Source organism: Balaenoptera borealis, assembly GCF_965194805.1.
Source record: "Balaenoptera borealis genome assembly, chromosome: 16".
NCBI lineage: Eukaryota > Metazoa > Chordata > Mammalia > Artiodactyla > Balaenopteridae > Balaenoptera > Balaenoptera borealis.
The window spans coordinates 64,365,511-64,382,022 of NC_138872.1; the positions used below are offsets into that span (position 1 = coordinate 64,365,511).

General features: G+C 45.0%; 1 protein-coding gene across 5 annotated transcripts in view; it reads right to left on the reverse strand.

Annotated features, from left to right (window-relative positions):
• The window catches only part of RPS15A (ribosomal protein S15a), a 399,535-nt gene that overhangs the window by 14,377 nt on the left and 368,646 nt on the right, over positions 1–16,512 (reverse strand). For 4 of the 5 annotated variants that reach the window (XR_014236119.1, XR_014236120.1, XR_014236121.1 and 1 more), the window contains 3 exons: positions 15,994–16,069; positions 14,063–15,019; positions 5,227–6,215 (listed from right to left, as the gene is read on the reverse strand). The exons of the other annotated variant lie outside the window; for it this stretch is intronic. The gene's annotated coding sequence lies outside the window, so the exon portion shown is untranslated. The remainder of the gene's footprint in view (positions 1–5,226; positions 6,216–14,062; positions 15,020–15,993; positions 16,070–16,512) is intronic. 5 annotated transcript variants of the gene reach the window in all.

The window sequence follows — 16,512 nt, forward strand, 5'->3', positions numbered from 1 at the left end:
AGGGGTGCATGTATCTTTTTGAGCTAGAGTTTTGTCTGGGTATATGCCCAGGCATGTAAGCCCATGAATTTTGAAGTCAAACCCAAGTTTGAATACTAACTTTGCCAATCACTCTCTGACCTTAGGCTGATTAGCTATCTCCAAGACTCAGTTCTCTCATCTACAAATTAAGTAGCAACTACAAATTAACTTCTCAGTGCTAAATAAGATAATGCATATAAAGCATTTATCACAGGTCATGGCAAAAAGTATATTCTCAATAAACGTTAGCTTGAAAAGAAACCACTTAGGCTCTTTCTATCCTATGTTTTGTGAAAAACTCTAATACACCATGTTCTGATCAATAACCATCCCAAGCCTTCAATTCCCTTCCCTAATTCCTCCTGAATGAACCTCAGGTCAGATGATAAGATGGGCATTCAATCCACAATGCATATATCCCTTCACCTGACATTTTCTGAAGGATGAATGGATAGATGAAGAGATAGATGGGTGATTGAGAATTAGTCATTGAATTACTGAACAAATGTGGAGGTGAATGGATGAGTGGCTAACAAAATTAATGAGTTAATGAATAAAAAATAGCTAACATGTATATTACAACCTCTGTGCACCATATAAAGGTCTTTAGTTGGATTGTGTTTCAGGTCTTGCCCAATGGTCCCATTCCCAGTGATACTTTCCACCATGCTCTCACAAATAATGTCAGCTTCTCTATCTCCCTCCATAGTATTAATATATTTTTATATTTTTATTGTCTGTCTATTCCTACTAGAATATAATCTCCATGAGGGCAGGGATTTTTTGTCTATTTTATTTACTTTGGTGCCTTCAGCACCAAGTATAGTACCTGACAAATAGGGAGCTCTAACCCTGGATAAATATTTGTTAAATGTATGATGTACCTTAATGCTCTCAGCCAACCAATGAGGAAGGTACAATTTTTGTTCTTGTGTGACAAATGAAGAAACTGAAACCCAGAAGTATAATTTGTCCAAGGGCATACAGCTAATAAGTGACAGAGCCCAGATTCCTACTGACCCTAAAGGATACTCTTGACTATTGTCAAAAAGAAACAACAGGCCCAAAATGGAGTCACTTGCGCTAAGCCCACATCACCACCGAACCAGGGCTTGATACCTAACCTAATTACAGTTTCAACCTCCCCCAGAAATGTAGTCTTAACCAGTCAGTTTGGAATTTCCTGGACAGTGCCAATGAACTAATCTGCCACATAGACCCTCTCCATTCCCCCAGAGAAAGATGAGGTAATCAGCCCTTTCCTTATCCCTTCCCACTTCTGCCCTTAAAAGCCTTTCATTTTATACAGCTCCTCAGAGCTCCTTTCTACTTGCTGGATGGGATGCTACCTGATTTATGAATTGTTCAATAAAGCCAATTAGATCTTTAAAATTTACTCAGTTGAATTTTCCTTTAACACTATTAAGCAGCATTACCTCATTTTAGAATGAATGAATGCAGGTCAACTCTTTTGAAGACTTTCCCTGGCTTCAGCTGAAGTTCTAACAACAGAACACAGCTGGTCCTTACCTATCTTTTTCTTCCCAGGAGGAACCATGATTGAACAAGGATTGCTGAGCTTTGCTGAGAAGAGAAGGGGAGGTGCTAGCTTTCCTAGAGGCAGGCCAGACTCAGAGGTGTGGTCAGAGAGTGATGGACTCGAGTCTCTTTGTTTCAGCTTACAAACTTCAATTGGCTGCTAAGAAACTGTACAAAGGGAGGCCCATTAGAAGCCCTCAGAACCCACACACAGTTACATAATACCAGACCCTTCCTTTATAGAAATGCAAATAGTGCAAGTCCAAGACCGGCCTGTAATCTGTGCTGCCTGGGATAAGGGGATTTCTGATAGGAGCCCCCAAGAAATCCCATCTCATGGGGGATGGGCTGTGGAGGAACCAAAGGATTGGGGGAGGGGTCTTCCTTCGATGCCACTTCCAAAGGACTTAAATATTAATATGCAATCCAATCCCCACTCCACAATAACCAAATCTTACACAATCGGTACCCACACTAATTAATTCAGTGATCCTGTTGTGTTATTTCTAGCACTGCTTTTCTGGCATTTCCGATCAATAAGCAGGGAAAGTGATTTTATGGCCCCAAATGTTGCAAAACCATGACATTTTTCTCATCAAGTTAAGTAAGTACCTCTCACTCCTGGAACTATTTCCTGATCTGTACTTATCAAACCTAATTCAGACAAGGGGGTCGCCAGGAGTAACTAAGTAATCTCTGGGTGGCCCTGTATACCCCAAGCCAGCTTTGGTTGGAATCTCCTGATATGGACAAGAACGCGATTCCTGGTCAGCAGAGAAAGGTAGGTTTTATGATTCGTTGTTCCAAATGACAAGTGACTTGTAGCCAGGATAACTCACCCACAACTACCTAACCCATGGCAATCACAATGCCTTACAGTCAATACATTTTACTCCACACGTATTTATAGAGCATCTACTATGTGCTAAACACACAGTTTAGTTTTCAAGGGGATGAGGGTACAACAGTGAACCAAAGACACAGCAGCCCCATCCTCTTGGAGTTTACATTGTAAGAGAGCAGAGAGGTAATATATATGTAAATAAATAATATCAGTTATTGACAAGGACTATGAAGAAAATAAAGCACAGTGATACGATAGAGAAGGCATGAATAAGGACAAGGGCAATCACACATCTTGACTGAACCAGGACTATTGTCCTGGCTTAATTGTTATAGAGGCCCTTTCACTCCTATAAGTGCTCTAGATTTGATCATAAATTATATGGTCACCTTATTAGTGATCCTATAGTCATTGGCTACATTAGACAAGGTGGTCAGGGAAGGCCTCTCTGAGGAAGTGACAATTCTGCTACAGCCTGAATAATGAAAATAAGTCATCCTGGGAAGGGTATCTTCGGCTGAAAGAACCAGAAGTACCAAGTCTGGAGGGAGAAATGAGTTTGACTTATTGGAGAAACGAAGAGGTCAGTGTAGCAGAACCACGATGAACGGAAGGGAGGGTACGAGATGAGATTGTAGAGATGAGCAGGGGTCTGATACATCTTAAATTTAATTCTAAGTCGTATGGGGACCCATTGGCAGTTTTAAGCAAAGGGGTGACATGAGTCAAAATTTTAAAAGATGGCTCTGGCTGCCACAAGGAGAACGGATTTTAAAAGGCCGTGGGTCAAACAGAGGGATCAATTGAGATGGTATTGCCACAGCCAAGGTGATGGAAGGTGAAGGCTTGAAGGAAGATGGTAGCGGTGGAGACGAAGAAACAGAAACAGACCCAGGCATGTTTTTGAGGGAGAGCTCATTGGACTTACCAATGGCTTAAATGCACAGGGCATGAGAGAAGGGGAAGAATCCTCACTTTTGATGGGAGCAACTTTGGGACTGGGACGCACGGGGCCCAAGAGTTGAGTGGAGACAAGACAGACTGAGCACAGAGCGAGTAGGGGCGATTTGAGGAGGGACTGCTGTGAGCCAGACACTGCAATGATTACTGTACACCTGAAGCTCGTTAATCCTCACAGCAACCCCATAAGGTAGACAAAAAATGGGAGCAAGGATTCACTGCCCCAAAATATACCTCTTTAGCATAAAGATTATTTTAGGCTGATTAAAGAAACAGCAGACGTAGGAAAAGTTCTGAAAGCAGAGTAGAAGTTATCCTTTTGTAAGAGACATTTATACTTATGAGGGAAATCTTCATCTGTAAGGGTGTCTCTCTCTCAGTACCAGGAAGAAAAGGTGGTTCTAAATCACAAGAAACTCGTCTCTAGGGAGAAAGTGACTTAAATCTGTATAAGAACCACACCCTTGTTTACTAAGCTTTGCCTGATAACCTCCCATACCTGAACCACCCCCTCCAACATCTTCCTTTTTCTTTAGCTGGAGACGGTTTTTAAGGTAATGGCTTGGGCCATGTTGGGGAGTTACTCAATTTTCCTCAGTATCTCCCATGTATACAGAAGGTATACATGTTATTAAACTTCTGTTTGTTTTTCTCCTATTTATTTGTCTTTTATTTCAGCGGTTGAGAGGGGAGGTCCTCAGCCAGGAAACTAGAAGGGTAGAGGGAAAATTACTTTTCCTCCCCTACAATACCATTATTGCCTCTGTTTCACAGGTGAAGGAATAAACCTCGAAGATGATAATGATTTGCACGTGTAACTAAGCTGTGGTTCAAAGATGTGCACCAGGATTCATGTAATATCACATCCTAGAGGAAATAGGGCAGAATTTCACACTCATACATACACACACACACACACACACACACACACAGACTGGCCCCATTTTGCCCAGATCTAGGATTTTTACTTTGAAATAATCTTTAGATAATATTTCAGTGGTTGGATGGAACTAACCTTAGGGAAATGTTACAAGGCAATACTTTAGAGGAGGGCAAGGAGGAGGAATTTCCAGGGTAGGGCTGTACCTTCCTTTCAGACTCTAAAGAATAGGAAATTCAGTCCAAAGTCTTGGCCGAGCAACTGAAAGAACCTCCAAAGATAATGTTAAAGAACAAAATCCAACAGAGTAATTTTTTAACATTTTTCTTGGTTTTATTCCATGATTCATGAATCATGCATCATCTAGCACACAGAAAGGAGCTCTGAGGCTCTGTACGAAACGAAAGACTTTTATAGGCAGAAGGGAGCAGAACAAGGAAGTTATACTAGACAAACTAGGATTGGTCATGGCAACGTCACTTTCCTCCAGGGGCTGGTGAGGGTCTATCAGCGATGGCCTCACTAGTGCTGAGCAGGTGATCCCTGATTACATTAAGATTCCACTTCCGGGAGGGCTGAAACTGTGCTGAAATTGAATCTCAGCTTGGTGATGTAGGGCTTAGTATAAGCAACTCCATTTGGGGACTGTGTTGTCTTGTTTTTAACAATAATACTTTCCAGGAAAAAGGCTTAGAACGAAGGATCCAGCCTCCAGGATGGTGCTAGAATCACAGGATGAATAGAGAGCTTTTTTCAAGAACCTTAAATTCTCCACTTGAGCCAAACCATTTCCTTTTGAAATCCCAAGCCCTACTAAGATCCCCCCCAACTCTGAAGCAGACAGAACACTGACGTCAGAAGAGATTTCCACAGGCCCATCGCATGGACCAAAGCTTGTTCGCCACTGGAGAGTCCCAGCATCCTGGAACGTCTGCTTTGTCCAGATGGGACTGTCTGTTGCAAACCTCACTGTTAGTCTCACCTTGAGAGTATCTGGCTTTAATCCAAACTGGTCCTGACCAGTCCAGCCTTTGGTGACAGCACCATCATTTATCCCAGGGGCCATGCTTTCTCCCTGCCGTCTGGCAGAGAATTATTTGATTAGCTGAAATACAAGGAATGTTGGGCTCAGGGAGGAGAGGAGAGAATCCACCATGGTCTCAGGAAACAAGAGGAGGCTGGACGCAGTTTAAGACAAATCCTATTAGCAATAACACGGATCGGTGGAAAGATTCTGTTCAACAACTCTGAGGACAGACAGGAATGTGACAGGAGAGAAGTGCTGAACCTGTCAGGTTAGATGATAAAAAGTCAGTTCAATTTCAATTTTCTAGATGTGGGATCAGTGCCGCTATTCTTGTTGCTTTTAGCCTCAGAGAGAGAGTGACGCCAGCCCAGAGGTTGTCAAAGCCCTCACAGAGCAGGAGTATTTGCTTTTTTTTAAAAATGAAAACATAGCTGCGGCCTCAGCGTGGGAGAGTCCACCTCCCAGAGGCATTTTGGAAATGTGTGGAAGCTTTGGGTTGTCTGATTGTTGGAGGTACGGTACCATGCATATTGAGAGCGTGGGACCCATGCCACAGAGAGGACCACTTCAGCCCATGCAGAATTGCCCAAGTCCCAGCTGACTTTCTAATGTCCCTCTGGACACTCAATCAGTGAAAAACTTATTTATAAAGTCTACTTTCCCTAGAAACACAAACTTAATTTTTCACAGTCTTAATTTATACTGAAATGTCTGTGGACTAAATTGTAAACCTCACTTTGTTTTATTAAGAACACTACCAGCAGTTCCTTTACTATTTCAGGAACCCCCATCACTGGTGGCGAAGCCACTCAAGGTACGAGAGTCCCCAGTAAAACACACCTGTGTCAGTTGGTTTCTGAAAGCAACCCATTCGTGGTGAGTCTAGATAGAGATGCAAGAATCTGCCTTCATCATCTCTTCTATATTCACAGCCAAGCAGTTACCTATTGAAATACAAATTATTTTATACAAATTACTTTTCTGTTATTCTCCTGTATAATATAGTTAAGGCATTCTTTAACTTTTTATGAAATTATGTGTAAGTGAGTTATATAACCTATGAATTTCATTTCATGTAAAGGGGATATCACAAAATATTAGTTATGAAAAAAGGGCATACAGTCTGACAAGGTGGAGAACCATAGAAATACAATGAAACAACATTATTAAAGAAAATTTTGAAGAAGAAAAAAAAATCACCCTAGTCAGCCATTTTCAGTCTTTCAATATTCCTTCCCAGTTCTCTTTCCCACACATACCCACTTTTGAAGAGTTGCAATTATAGTTCACATAACTATATAGTCCTAGCTGCAATCATAGTTGCAATTAAAGGTTGGCTATTCGCAGCGACCCTTTAAGGAAATCCATCTGATGGATATGGAATCTGAGGCTCAGAGAATTTCTGTATCTTCGCAGCATTTATGAGCACCTGAGCCAAGTTTTCACTCTAACTTTGATTTCAAAATGAGCTGCTCCCAAACCAAAGTCTGTTTTCAGAATAAATGTTAGCTTTTGCTGGAGCAAATGATTCTTGGATACAAACAGTAGAGGCCAAGGATTTGGGAAAAGGAGAAGACTGGGAGGAGGTGGAAAAGAAAGAAACAATGGAGGGGTAGAAAGTGGAGGAGGAAAATGTGGAGGGGGCCTGGCGGATAAGGGAGGTGGAGAGGGTATGGATGGAAGGGGAGGAGAGAGAGAGAGCAGGAAGGGGATAGATGAGTAAGTTCGATGTTGTTTTCCCACAAGAAAGAAAACGTGATTTAATTCTAGAAATTTACAAGCCAAGATGAAACAAAAACGCAACGTGGAAAACCAAACAAGACCAGCCATCCGAGACTACATGGTCACGACCCAGAGCAACCCAAACCAGCAGCAGGTGTGTCCAGTCTGGGCAGGATCTGGGTCTGTTTCCAGCGCCTGCCCCTAGTCTTGACTGAACCTTGTCAGCTGGCCCTCCCCAGGGCTGGCCTGGGGTCCACTCTGAACCTCAGAAGTTGGGGCTGAAGGCGAGGCCTGCAGCTGAGGTCCCCTGGTTTGTGGAGGCCGACACCCAGCCAGCTGTAACCCAGGCCTTCCTCAGGGGGCTGCAGGCAGGTGCCACCCTTCACTCTTTGCTGCTCGCTCTTGATTGGCCACATCGGGAACACTGGGGGGCCGATGGGGCTGGGGGATCTCATGGAAATACTCGTGTACGAGGCTGTCTTCCGAGTTGAGACCCTCCACCCTGGGAAGCAGGTCACAGGTGGAAGTCCAGGTCTGAGAAAGGCGCTTGTTACAGGGGTGCTTGGTGAAGGTCATCTTCTTGACTGCGGGGAGGTCTTTGTAACCAGGCTAGATTTTCTCACGGGGGGTCCACAGGTCCTCAAACACTATGTTGAGCTAATTGATTTCCACCTTCCCGGGGAATAGTGGCTTCTGAGTCAGCAGCGCCCCCAAAGATGCAGCCTACAGACCACGTGTCCACTGGTGTCCTATTCCTCGGCACCAAGCAATCTCTCTGAGGTGCAGCACCACGGGGTCACGCTGACCAGGTGTGACCTTCAGTAAGGGTGTGGCCAGACTCGCACCTGAGGACGCCCGCCTGGCTCAGCAGCAGTTTGGACATCTGTGCTGGATCCAGTTTGTCCTGCAGACGCTTCGCCAGTGTAGCAGCTGGAGGGAGCATCAGGGTCTTCGCCTCCCCGAGGAGAGGCTGCTTCATGGTCTCCATCAGGCTCGAGGTCATGGTCTACGCAGCTCATCACGGTGTAGATCTGTCCACGTTGCTGGCCATGGCCATTCCTCCGACAGGTGATAATGCTGGGGTGCTGGGCCTTGAGGATGAGGCTGACCTTCCCCAGCAGCGTAATCAGAAGCCCTTCTTCTTCTCCACTTGCAGCCCCTTCAGAGCCGCAATCCGTCTGTTTTCTTGTCCTGTGCTCTGTGCACCGCCCCGTCAGTGCCTCCTTCCATCCTGGCCAGGCCCTGGTTTCTTCCGACGGCCCTGCAGGCACGTGGGTGCTGGGCGGCTCCTGTCTGAGCTCAGTGGGCGCCTAGGTTGGGAGTCGCAGGAGGTCTCCTCGGGTCCCGGTGCTGCTCTGCGGGGAGCCCTCACCCACCGCAGCCTCCCTCCCCTTCTTCACTTTCCCAAGCCCTCGGTCAAACTGTGACTCCGGAACAACTACAATATGGTTTTCTTTCCCTCCCTCTTCATCTCCACTCATTTCGGGTCCAGACGGGTCCTCGGAGTTGCCCCCCGCCCCCTCCACCCCCCACGGCTCCCCCCACCCCCGCGCACTCTCCTCTTCCACCCCAACCCCACGCCCAGCTCCTCTTCCTCCTCAGAACCTGAGCTGGATTCCACGGGCAAGGACTCAGCTCAGCCGGTTCTCCTTTCAACGTCGCCGATCCCGTGTAAGGCAGACAGCAGGTCTCTCTCCCCCACTTCCTCCTCTTTTACGGGCTTCGCGCGGGGCCCCAGCTCACGCGGCTGTGTCCAGTGGCCGTGCCTTCACTTAACGTCACGTCCGCTCTCAGGTCCAGGGGCGGATGTGCAGCCTCGCGCTCCCTGCGCTCCGGCTCCTCCTGCTGCCTCATCTTGCTTCCTCTCTAACTGCTCCGGGTGGCCCCGCCTCTCCTGGAATGTTCTCTTGCCATCTCCCTCCTCCTTTGTCTTTCTCATTCCAGCAGGCTTTATCCTGTCCTCCTCAGTTTTCTTTCACTCCAGCAAGCTTCCCGCCTTCTGCTGAATGACTACGATGCCTGCATTTCTCTTTTCCTCTTTCCTGTGATGAGCCTTTTCTTCCTGAAATATTTTCTAGGGTGGTTTGATAGCCAAAGAATCATCGTCCTCTCCTCTATCTTCCACGGAATCCTCTCTTGTGTAGGACGAGACCCTCTTCGCTATGTCCCTGAGGTGGTGCCTCAACTTCCCTTCCTCAAAGGAATCACACTTCGCATCTGGGTCATCAGAATTTTTTTAAGGGTTTTATCTCTGCTTTCTCCCCTTGTTCCTTCCATGGTTCCTTTGCCTGAAGACGTTCATCTGAAGTTTTCACTTTCCAGGAGTTCTTTGCCTCACCCATTTGAGTTAAAACACCCTATGCTGCCATCACTGGTCTCAGAACCTGAGACCAGAACCTGGTCACTTCCTGTGTTAGCACAGACTGATTTTTTTAAACCAACCTAAGTTATTTATTTAAGCCATCTCCTGCCATCAACAAAAGGAGGGAAAATCAGTATGCTGGTAGGAAGGGAAGGAGACGCGGAGGGGAGAAGCTGGAGGAGATGGAGGGTGGGGAGATGGGACGGGGGAGATGGAGGAGCCAGGGGAAGACCCAGAAGTAGCATCGGGCCCCAGCTCTGCCATCTCTGTGACTATAGGTGAGACACTTCTCTCTGTGTCTACTTTTCCATTTGCATGTCTGCCTCATAATTGCACAAGGTTGTAGTAAGGCCAACCAGCATGATAGATGGGAGAGAACACTGGAAAAGTTCAAAGGCCTGACACAGAGGTGGAAAGGGCCATGTGCTAGCTTCCTTGTGGAGACCTCGCCACTGGATCCTCCACACACCGCAAGCCCAAGTGGGTATGTTTGTGGTTATCCTGTGTGTGCCTCCTCTCACATCCCCACCTACAAATAGGTAATTTCAGAGGAAGCAACTGAAATCCACCCATCACCAAGCAACTCATATGCTATGATTTCCCCCCAGCCTACTGCCATTCCTGTGCTACGAGAATAGCCTTGGCCAGACCAGAGGGATGCACAAAGCATTTGTCACTGAGGTCCACTGAATCCTATTAGCAATTTTCTCCTTTGTTAGCAATTCACATTGCATATTAGCATTCATTTTCATATCATATTAGTATTCATCACAAAAGGCTAATCCCATTAGCACTTTTTACGTTGTGTTAGAGAAAACAAATAATCACTTTGTACCAATGCGTCACTGCAACAAGAATGGCCTTGTTCATCTGCTGCTTTTCTATTTACTCCAGATCTGCCCCACCTCTCTCGGCAGAATTACCTACTAATAGAGAACACTCATGGATTTAGACTCTATGAGCCATGTGAGCTATTCCAGAGCTGGGATTTGCCCTTCCAAAAATTCCCATTCATTTAATATTTATTGAGCTTATACCTGTACCAGGTATTGTGTTAAATGCTGGAGATGGAGTGGCTAGTAAGACTCTATGAAAAAAAGACAAATAAATATTTTCCTCAGGTTACAGTAATATATAAACAAATTGCAAGGGAATGTTTAAGCAAACTTTTTTAAAGCACTTTGTACCGGGTTGAACCTATAAGAAATAATCCTGCATTTTTATTATATTTCATAGTTCAAGATTGTCCTTATTCTTGATTTGTTTCTGAACAAGTAAGGTGTTTTGAGCATTTTGAGGTTTGCAAATGTGGAAATTTAGAGAATGAACACAAAATTTAAATAGCTTTTACTTCTTTAAAACAATGAGCCTACTTTCTTATATTTTCAGATTTTCTCAAAGTAAAATTGACCACTCCTCACTTATTAGGTTCAAATACTGAAATTATTGCAATTTCTGGTAAATGCCTCATTTACCAAAGGAATGGCTATTAGAAACTTTATGTGGGTATGTCACCTGCAGGTCCCCATGGTTATGCAGATAAAATGTAAAGATGGGGGAAAGAGACTTTGTCAACTGTAAAGCTTGCTACAGATGTGTAGAGCTGTAAGTATAAATCAAGTTGATGCCTTGTGCCAGGGAAAAACACGATGAAGACCAAGAGTTCTTAAATACTCTCGTGCAGAAGAAATCTTCAGCTGTCTGGTGAAGCCTATGAACCCCATCTCAGAAAAATTGGGTTTTTAGATGTATAAAGTGAAGTACATAGTGATTCAAAAGAAACATTATATTGAACTACAGTCACCACAATATTTTTTTAAATTATGATAAACCAATATATGAGGTTCTTTTTAAAAAAAATTAATGGAAAACTTAATCCAGTTGAATGACTAGCTGCTCCAGTAATGACTGGTACTCTTGAAGAGCTTAGTTAAAGAAATCACTCATTACTTAAACACAGATCAAGGTAAAGAGAGGCCTGGTCCATAGAGGTGATGAGGATGAGGATGAGGATGATGAGGATGATGATGATGACAGCAATAACTCTATGACCTTTTGGACTCCAGTTCTTCACCCCTTTCTGTATCCACACACTTGCCATAAAACTTTGCAATTCATCCTACGAAAGGGAGGGTGTATTTCCTACTCTGACTTTGGGCTCAACCATGCAACTTGCTTTGGTCAATGGGATATTAGCAGACATGACACAGGAGGGATTTGAAATGTGCTTGTGTGGTTAGGCAGACCCTCTATAACTCTACCATCACCATGAGAAGAGCTTTCCCTGGGTATTTGCCTCCCCTTCAGCCTGGGCACCAGAATAAACACATGAGGATCAGAGCCACCCTATCCTGAAGTGAAATAGATCCTTATTATTGTATGCCATTGAGATTCTGTAGATGTTTGTTATGCAGCAATAGCTGACTAATACATGGTGGTGAGGGCAATGATGATAATAATAAACATATTTACTTCTATTTATAGAGCGTATGAGGGCCCTGGGTAGCGACATCCAAGTTCCTTCAAATCCAGGCTCTGCAACTTACTATGTGATTAGGGCATTCCACCTCTCTTAATCTCAGTGTCCTCATCTGTAACATAAGAATCATACTCATCTTACAGTGTAGTTATGAAGAATAAATGGGGTGATGCTTATTAGGTGCCTGGTACAGAGTAAGCACTCAACAAAATAAGAAGAAAGGGAGGAAAGGAAGAAGGAAGGAAGGAGAGGGAAGGAGGAAGGAAAGAAAGGAAGGAATGGATGAAGCGAGGGAAGGAGGGGAGAGAGGAAGGAAGGAAAGTTCATGAAAACAGAAAGTTCACCTGGAAATGTGGGCAAAGATTCACAGGTCACACTTCACCTGCCTCAGAATTCTTTCCACCCAGCCTGGACTCTGAAAAACATGCTGTGCCATCCTCCCTGGGCCTCCCAAGGCAGACAGCATTTCCAGGAGTACCATGCTTGGTGTTTAATGCTCTCACAAGGCTTCCTTTTAAACGGGTTGCCACAGGAATAGAGCTCCTGTACTGGCAAAAGACTGGCAGAAGGAATGAGGAGGGGGGGAAAAATCCACCCTCATGTATTCTCACTAGGAAATTATCCCTAGCCTTTGATATATTAAAATTGAAGAGCCGGTAAATGCCGGTTGTCATGGCAACATCTTGCATGCTGCCCCATGCTTGGTGGTGTAAGTTCACTTTCCTTTGGGTGTTGCGGCCTAATTAACTGTTATTTTTGTCAGTGTGGAGGAAGAGCCCACACTTGGGGGGTTTGGTGGTGATTGCAGTCCCTGTGGACTAAGTTAATTTTCATAGGCTACAAAGAGAGAAATGGCTGAGCCCCAGTCATATTTATAGTCTCAGGAAAGTTTCCAGTGTTTAAGTAAGAGTCAGAGAAAATATTCGCATACACCCCAACTTCTCTCTTTGGCAATTTCAATTTCTCTAGCAATAGCAAAACTTAGTTGGGATGGAGAGGGGATAATCGGCAGCAGTTAAGCCACACCAAGGATCAGTCCTTTGTTCCTGGCTCCAGCTGACTTTGCACCCCTGCCCCACTACCACCCCACCAGGCACACGTACACTCATGTGCCTGGCCTCATTGGAATGTCTAGCTTTGCACCCGTGCAGTTGGTACCACGCACTAACAGCGCGCAAGCAAAGCTAGCAGGGACATGTGAAAGCCACTTAATGTATATCTCTATCTCCACACCCAACTATGTCTCAGTTATGCCGGCCAACTTGGTGGATCCAGCCAATTCCCTAGAGATCTCCAGGAAAGAATTCCGTGTTGCCACAAGCCTGAACGTCAGAAAGCTGTCTTGTCGCAATTTAAACCAATTTGTTTTCAATTTGGATTCTTAGATGAGCTGGAGATGACCTGTTATAATACGAATTGCTCAACTCATCTCTTTCTTGATTTTTTTTTTCTGCTTCCTGCCACATGTTTTTATAAATTTATTTATTTATTTATTTATTTTTGGCTGTGTTGGGTCCTTGTTGCTGCACGCGGGCTTTCTTTTAGTTGTGGCAAGCGGGGGCTACTCTTCATTGTGGTGCGTGGGCTTCTCATTGCGGTGGCTTCTCTTGTTGCAAAGCATGGGCTCTAGGCATGCGGGCTTCAGTAGTTATGGCACACGGGCTCAGTAGTTGTGGCGCGTGGGCTTAGTTGCTCTGCGGCATGTGGGATCTTCCAAGACAAGGGCTCGAACCCGTGACCCCTGCATTGGCAGTTGGATTCTTAACCATTGCACCACCAGGGAAGCCCTGCCATGTGTTTTGAAAAACTGAGACTCCCTCCTCTTCAGGAAAGAGGAAAACAAATTTTGCACTGCTAAGAATGCGGGTTCCAGTCTTAGGAGAAATAAGCTCTTCCTGAGGGGCCGGGGGTGGGGAGCGATTGGTAATATAGCATATGCTTTGAGGGCTAAAGAACATAGAAGACATTGGTGGAAATTGAAGTGAATCTGGGAAGAGGGGAAAAGTAGAAGAAACCCTGGATTGGGGCCCTAGATGCGTTGAATCTAATCCCCAAAATCTGTCTTAGGAGGTGTAGTGGGCATTCTTTCTGACCACTCTGCTCCTTTGCATATCCTTTTTAGTTGGGAGATTTCTCCACTTTATGGTATAAGCTTAAAACTTTCTTTCCCGGCAACTTTTGCAGCAACGATACAGGCGTGTGGCATAGACTCCTCCAATCAGCCATACCTGTGCAAGACTTTGAAGGGGAAGCTGGTTGTCCCCGAGGATCCACTCTGGGGAGGGGAGCAGCAGGAATACTCAGCTTCCAGAGGCCAGAAAGGCAGAGATCCTTGCAATAGCATCCCTCGCCCGGTGCCAACCGTTCGACCAGGGTGTGTGGGTCAGGGTAAGCCCCCTGGTCATTGCTCTTGCACAAGGCTGTGGTGCCATTTCAGCGATGCTTCTGAATCTATGGCCTCTAAGCCAGGTTCTTCGGAGATTCCTTGAGTGTGCGTGACTAATATTCTTTAATGAAATCTTTGTGCGTGCGTGTGCGTGCGCACGTATGTATGTGTTCAACATAGCTGATTGGGGCTTAGAAGTAGAATGAGGCTGGTTCAAGGAATTCTTTGAAACAGGTCCCAGTTCTTATCCAGGAGACTGCACTTGGGATTATCTGATGTCATAACCAAGCCACTGTGATCTCAAACTAATAGGTAAGTTGGATTTGGTAAAGACTCAGTTTTTGGAGATAAGAAATTTCTGGCATTCAAGGAACTGGAGTTTGGTCCTGTGCTGGGTTCAATCATATACTCTGTTCTAGACCTGAAGACTTGGCTGACTGGGCCTGAGCCTTTCCCAGGCTCTTGGCACAAGAGTCTGGATCTGTCAGCTCCAGGGCAGATCTTGTCGAGGTGGCGGATGTGGGAGGACGGAGCTCACTCAGATGTGGATGCTTTGCCAGCACTCTGTTGCTCATGAGTTACACCTGTGTAGACATCTTCCAGCTTCAGAGGAGGGCTGCTCATGTGCACAGACATCACATGGGCAGAGATGGAGCACATCCTTTTTTGCTTTCCTCCAACTGAGATCAAAGATGCAGAGATAACTTGGTACAATGGAAAAGAGATGTTGGGTGTTCTTAAAGAATCAGTAACATTGGGCAAGGTGATGGCCCATGGTGGCGATAGGCTCAGTGGTGACCTGCCAAGGAAAGAGGTAATGAAGTCCTTGTCTCATTAAACAACCCAGTGATTTTCGTTGCTGTCAGCTAAGAAGCCTAACTGACCAGAAGGGCTTGGCTGCCTGTGTTTGTAAATAAAGTTTTATTGGAACACGTGCTCATTTCTTTACATTTTGTCTGTAACTACTTTTACACTGCAGTGGCAGAGTTGAGTAGCTGCAACACAGACTGGCCCACAAAGCCTCAAATATGTACTCTCTGGCTCTTTACAGAAAAAGTTGGCTGACCCTTGGTCTAGGGCATTGCTACTCAAAGTGTGGTCTGGAAAATAGCGGCATCTGGGAGCATATTAGAAATGCAAATGGCCAGGACCCACCGCAGACCTGCTGGATCAGAACCTCCAGGTATGGGGCCTATGAATTTCTGTTCTAACAAGCTCTCATGCACATTTACATTTAAGAAGTGCTGTTCTAGAAAGCTCATCCTCCATATTGCACAGAAATCTGTCAACTCATATGTAAAATAGATACCTAGTGGGAAGCAGCTGCATAGCATAGGGAGATCAGCTCGGTGCTTTGTGACCACCTAGAGGGGTGGGATAGGGAGGGTGGGAGGGAGGGGCAATAGGGAGGGGATATGGGGATATATGTATACATATAACTTATTCACTTCGTTATACAGCAGAAACTAACACAAATTGTAAAGCAGTTATACTCCAATAAAGATGTTAAAAAAAAAAAAAAGAAATAGGGTAGAGGGAACAAGTTGAAAACAAGAGCAAGAAGAGGCCTTTTCATCCAAGTATATTGCTAATCATATTAAAAGCAAGCAATCTAAATAATCCAATCAAAATAAGGAGATTTTCAATCTGGATACTGAAAGCTAAGGAACATTGGATTGATTTGGTAGCAGGATGAGGAGAAAGATGACCCTGTGTTGTAGGACTAGAAACCTGGATGAAAAGGTCCATGGGAAGAACAAGAAGAGAACTCACAGATTGACCAGCAAAGCTGCAACACCCAAATGTTCTCTATGTCCAGGACTCTGGGTGACCTCAGTGTCCATGGAGCCTGAAGGAAAGACACAGAAAGTGCAGAAAAATCTCAGGAAAGAGCCTGGATTTGCAGCCACAGGAGAAAATTCTGAGACTGGAATCCAACAACTTCACAACAGGAACTTACCTGCTCCCCAGAGAAAAAGGGCCACACAGCACAGGAGGCTGAGGCACATTGTTTGCTCATGGGAAAAGCAGGGCAGGTGGCTTTTTCTCTAAGCCTCCCCATCCCCCATCAGTAACCTCCTTGTGACGTGGTCGCTTCCCACTGCCATCATAGGCCCCATGTCCCTGAGACTCTAACATTTCATACGCTGGGAGGGCAGGGAAAGCTGGTGAAACTACTATGGTGAATTTCAAACTGCTTTTATTTTTTTCCTGATTCTGCTCTTTCATTATTTAAATAAAATCACACATCATTAATTTAAAAAAAAAATCTGTCAGCTTGAAGATGTGATG